General features: G+C 46.8%; 1 protein-coding gene across 1 annotated transcript in view; it reads right to left on the bottom strand.

The window, feature by feature from the left end:
- DDR1 (discoidin domain receptor tyrosine kinase 1) overlaps window positions 1-4539 on the bottom strand; it is a 108724-nt gene extending 104185 nt beyond the window's left edge. The window contains exon 1 of the mRNA XM_082209403.1: window positions 4247-4539. The gene's annotated coding sequence lies outside the window, so the exon portion shown is untranslated. The remainder of the gene's footprint in view (window positions 1-4246) is intronic.
- Window positions 4540-6000: the final 1461 nt, after the last annotated feature.

Genomic DNA, 6000 nt, shown 5'->3' on the forward strand with positions numbered 1-6000 from the left:
AGAGAGAGCTAATAATACGCAGCTAGGCTTGCCCGGAGTAAACAGTCCGCTGCCCTGGCCGGGGAAGCAAGGGGCTCGGGTGACGCCCGCCTGGAGCCAGTGTGCACAGCCAAGAATGCGCCAAGCACGGGGATAAAGTTACTGGGCTGCTGCTGTCCTAAGCGAGTCGCCCATCTTCCTCCATCCCAACGCACTGAGCAGCATGCGGACAATTTGCAGCAGGAGAGAGGCGCTGGGGATGAAGGTCGCCCCCAAATGAGACTGTCCCTTTGGAGCAGGCATAGGCAAACTCGGCCCTCCAGATGTTTTGGGACTACAACTCCCATCATCCCTAGCTAACAGGACCAGTGGCTGGGGATGATGGGAGTTGTAGTCCCAAAACATCCGGAGGGCTGAGTTTGCCTGGGCCTGCTTTGGAGCCTCTGTTTATAAGGGGATTGGACAAAGCCCTAGAAGCAGCCTCGGCCAATGGCAAATGCTAAATGGAGACTCCATGTTCACATTTCCAAATCGGTTTGCAGCTTCCTGTTTCTAAGTCCTCATGAAAATTCACCGGCATTTTAATGCAGATCGCTCCCCAATACGCTATTTTATTTTCATTAATTTTCAGTTAAGGCGGGTCGTGTACACATTTTTGTCTGCAGCTCTCCCCCAATCTGGACATTTCTGCAAAGCAAGCTTTCCTTATTAAACGTATTTTATTACGCATGTTCTATTTTCACTAATAGTATGCATTTTTGGTCACACTTTCCCCGAATGTATGCATTTTTATACACATTACTTGGCTGGAGTACTGCATCGCAAGATTCGGAGAAGGGCGTATATTGCAGGACGATTCCGTTTTATGAAAATTGAATCTAATTCTGGGTCCTATTTAAGATGCTCAAACTAGTGTCTAAAGCACCAAATGACTTCGGCCCCCAAAATCTGAAAGACCGCCTCCTGAGTGTTATGATCAGCAGAGGGGGGCCTTCTTGGTAGTTCTGCAGAAGATGGGGAGGACGACAGGAGAGGGCAATGTCTGTGATACCCCCTAAAGTTGTGTAATTCCCTCCCTATAGGGGCCCGTCTGGCTTCTTCACTGCCCAGCTTTTTGCAAATGCTGAAGACTCACCTCTTTACTCTTTGACAGCTGGGTTTTCAGAGTCCACCCAATTCCTGTGCCAGTAATCTGTTTTTAATTCTGAATTATATTGTCGCAACCCACCTTGTGTTGCTCTTTTTGTTAAAACTACATCAGACTGATTCTACAAGATCAAAGCTGAACTCTGCAGCTTGCTTATGTCGTGCCTTGGGACCTGCTGGTGAAGGGCAGGTAATAAAATTTGAAAACAAGATTTTCTGCTGGTGCCCCCTCACCTTAGGTGTTCCTTTGACCCACTGTTACCACCCACAGCCAGGCCTTCAGGCTTTGCTCCTTGTCTGCCCAAGCATGATGGGATCACCTTGGCTGAAGCCAGTATTGATATGGAGGGAAATTAAAGCATTGGTGTTATGTACTGAGCTGAATCCTAGAACAATAGGATCCAGAATGCAGCAGTCTGATTGGTCCACAGGAGCCACCCAATCCAGCTCTAGGTGGAAGTGAATCAGCAACCTTAATTGCCTGCAGGAGCAGCCAATCAGGCTTCTGGAGGAAATGAATCCGCAACCTGACTGGCCTACAGGAGCAACCTGTAATTAGCCAATCACGCGGGGCCCATTGTGTAAATAATGTACAGGTATATATAGCTAGATGTTTTGGAGAAAGTTTCATTCATTGCTACTACATGGTACCTCGGGTTACATATGCTTCAGGTTACAGACTCTGCTAACCCAGAAATAGTGCTTCAGGTTAAGAACTTTGCTTCAGGATGAGAACAGAAATTGTGCCCTGGCGGCGCGGCGGCAGCAGGAGGCCCCATTAGCTAAAGTGTTGCTTCAGGTTAAGAACAGTTTCAGGTTAAGTACGGACCTCCAGAACGAATTAAGTACTTAACCAGAGGTACCACTGTACAAGCTGAATAAAGAGCATGAAATTCACACTTGACTCCAAGTATATTTCAATTGGTTTTTCTGTTGCTACACCTCAAGCTACCCTGTTATTAGTCCCCGATAACCAAGTCTGTAGCTAGGGTGTCTCTGCTGTCCAAAGTTTCCTGACTGCCACTAGATGGACAGAAATGGACGGACAGTCACAATCCAGCTGCTGAAGTGCCTTACAAGAGGAAGGGGTGGACTTCAGAATACAGTGGTGCCTCGCAAGACGAAAAGAATCCGTTCTGTGATTCTCTTCGTCTAGCGGTTTTTTCGTCTTGCGAAGCAAGCCCATTGACGGATTAGCGGATTAGCGCTATTAGCACTATTAGTGGCTTTTAGTGGCTTTTAGCAGCTTATCTGCTGATCGGATCAGCTGATAAGCGGCTTAGCGGCTTAGAAAAATGGGGGGGGGGGAACCAGCAGGAACTCACAAGACATTTTCGTCTTGCGAAGCAAGCCCATAGGAAATTCATTTTGCAAAGCACCTCCAAAACGGAAAACTCTTTCGTCTAGCGAGTTTTCCGTCTTGCGAGGCATTCGTCTTGCGGGGCACCACTGTATGTGCAAAATATATTACTTCCACCTCTAAGGCTGCATACATGCAATGCATTTAAAGAACAAGACTTCCCTCCAGGAATCCTGGGAACTTTACCTCTTGCAAAGCTGTAATCCCCAGGGCTCTTAGCAAAGTACAGTTCCCAAGATTCTTTGGGAGGGGGAGTCATGTGCCTTAAATGCACGGTGTGTATGCTGCCTAATTTAACTGTGTGCTTTGTGTGTTGCCCTTCTTGTTAAAACTGTCAGCTCTACATCAGACTGATTCTGCAAGATCAAAGCTGAATTCGGCAGCTTGCTTATGTCATGCAAATTCAGCAGGCTAAGACGACATGATTTATTCCACTTCTGGAAATTACAGGGAGAGACAAAAGTGCTGTAAAGGACTGAAACGAAACAGAAATCTCTGACTACGGGGAAACCTTGGCGCACACAACGGAGGGAGACTCTCAAATTATCTAAGAAACAGACAAAACAAACTACTGGATATAACGAGACAAAAAACCTAAGGTACAAATCACGTATTTAAGAGTGCAGAGATGTAGTTTACAGATTTTTAAATAGCCACAAGACAATAAGTGATGCAATATAATTCAAAAGTGTACTGTGCTGCCCAGGTCTCGACATCTGGAGAAATCTTAAGTGTTTTAACATTTTCAGGGCACCCCAGTTGTGAGATAACATGGAGCAGCCTTTCAGCCAAAGATCTATGTGGGAAAGGTCTTGTCCTTGTGCATCTCACAACAAGCATCTCACGACAAGTGTTTTGTTTCCATTGTTCCGGAAGAATGACTAAAAGGCTCCAAAAATGTAAAACATGCACTAACACACAGTAGAGGGGGAGGCAGTTATCTCAGACAGAAATCTTACAAGTGGGCCCTGACACAAAATGTTGCCCTTTGAAAGCCGTTCCAGATTCCAGACTCTGCAGTCAGTCAACATGTCAGCGGCTGTTGAACACACACACACACCCTTGTTGCTCCCAGGCAGGAACTTAATATTGCAAGTGGACTGCTAGAAACAGGCTTATTCTACAATCAGATTTTCTGCAGGAAGGGTAAATTTGGGTTGAATGGGGGTGGCGGATACAAGCGAGCATTTTGGTGCCGGGACATCAGGTGGAGGCTGAGAGAAAACCTATGTTTCACGGGCTGGGAGTCGCAGTTTTGTTTCAGATTTTTTAATTAAGTGGCTTATAATTTTCTTATTGCATTATACTTTATCCTAATGCTGCCTTATTTTATTTCTTTGTTCAGGAGCTGCTCAGAGAGCTTCTGTTAAGGGCTGTGTGAATCTAGGATGTAGTTTGCCCTCCCCACAAGCTCTTAGAAATCCCCGTTTCCCAGCAAAACTCTGCTGCCGGGCCTGTTAGCAAATAATGTGGCACTTTTCCCTATTCTTTACTAGTTACCCTTGACTACAGTAGTTGCCTCCTCCTTCTCTTCTCTTTTTGAGGTCCCCGTTTCAGTCTTTGGATAAGAGGCCCCCTTTTTTTTCTTAAGGGACAGACTTGTACATTAAAGTGCAGCCCAAATATATTTACAGGCGTCTCCCGTAAGCGTGAAATCACATATATCATCTCAAAAGCCCTGTAAGCACTCTCTAAACTTCTGGAATCCCTAGAAAAAAACCCTTTTAAAAACAAGCAAACAAACAAACCGAAAGCACTTACCAGACTGGCATGAACTATGGCAATGGTGGCTCTCGGTTTTCCTCTGCCAAAAATCCACAAAAATCCGCCCAACTCCACCACAATTGCTCCCACCAAACCTCTTTTCTCAAACTCCCAACTCTCCACGGGCCTCAGAGGTCAGTGCAAAGGCTCCTGGGATTGCTAGCTGCTTCTCTGCTCTTATCATGCCATTTTTTGTGCTTTTCAAGCCTTTCCACAGTTGAAATCGATTTCTTAAATTATTTCCCGGTGCCGCTCGCCCGCCTTCTGCATGTACCAAAGAGGAGAGGGGTTTTAATCCAGACCTACCCCAAGGGCTTCCTCGACTCTGCCGGCCTTGATTCACAGATACTGTGGGTGACAACTGTTTCCACAGCTCCCAGAAAGAGACAACTGTGTGTCCCGGACAGTTGTGAGGTGTGGGCTTTGCCTGCGTGTGGCAACTGCTGCCGAAGGGGAAACAGGTGGGAGACGCTGTAGAGAGAGGGAGAGAGGGCAAATCTCTCATCCACAAGCCGACCTGCACTGAAAATCCAAACTTCCACCTTTTCGTGCTAGAATTCCTTTTCTCCCTGTCCCTTTTCTGTTAGAGAGTCCCCTTTCATGCCCCACGGTAGTTCGCTGTCGCTTCTGATTTACACTTTGTGAGAGTCCCGTAGACTGTAAGAAGATCAAACCTCTCCATTCTGAAGGAAAACAGCCCTGAGTGCTCACTGGAAGGACAGATCCTGAAGCTGAGGCTCCAATACTTTGGCCACCTCATGAGAAGAGAAGACTCCCTGGAAAAGACCCTGATGTTGGGAAAGGGGACGAGATGTTTGGATAGTGTTCTTGAAGCTACCAGCATGAGTTTGACCCAACTGCGGGAGGCAGTGGAAGACAGGAGTGCCTGGCATGCTCTGGTCCAGGGGGTCACGAAGAGTCGGACACGACTAAACGACTAAACAACAACAACAAGGCCACCATTTTATACTACATGGCTCAGGGGGAGAACTGTTTGCACAATCGGCATGCGAGCCTTTTTGGAATAACAGTACATTTGACCTTAGCAATCCCACCCTAAACCAATTGTTAAAGTTGGTTTGCAGGGGAAGGACCCCGCTACTAAATCCTAGGGGAAAGTGGGACATTCCGGGATCAAATCAGAAACCGGGACGGCTTCTGTGAATCTAGGGACTGTCCCTGGAAAACAGGGACACTTGGAGGGTTTGTGGAGCAGGAACGCTCGATTCACTTTCTAGTCCATTCTGTGGGTTTCCAGACTTCTTCCAGAATAGCAAGCAGGAAGGAGACTAGAACACAGAAGTGTCTACTGCTGTGAGTAGCTCAGTTGCCCAGCATAGCAGCAAACTGGTGGCCCAGGAAATGACAACAGATGTCTGACTGCAGGTGGTGAGAGTTAAGAGGAACAGGGATGCCACAACATCCTCATGGCACTCCCCACGGCCTGAAATAGGGTTGGGTTGCAGCGGTAGGGGAGTTCCTCGCTGGGCAGAGAGGGGGAATCCATTTATGGCTCTCTCTGTACAGCTGCCAAGTTGATAATGCCTCAAGTGGCCTTGCTTCCATTTCTCTCTTCGCCGCAAACTCCTTCTTCCCGTTTCAGAACATCTGCCCAGGCAGCTTGCCCCCCCCTTCAGCCAGCCATAGGGCTGCACTTTGCTTTAAAAATTTTTTTTATCGAATTTTACAAAAAAATAAGAAACAATACATAACACTGTAAACACATTTATATACATGTTTTCCAAAATGCA

Source organism: Podarcis vaucheri (assembly GCF_965113315.1).
Source record: "Podarcis vaucheri genome assembly, chromosome: 2".
NCBI classification, from domain to species: Eukaryota; Metazoa; Chordata; class Lepidosauria; order Squamata; family Lacertidae; genus Podarcis; species Podarcis vaucheri.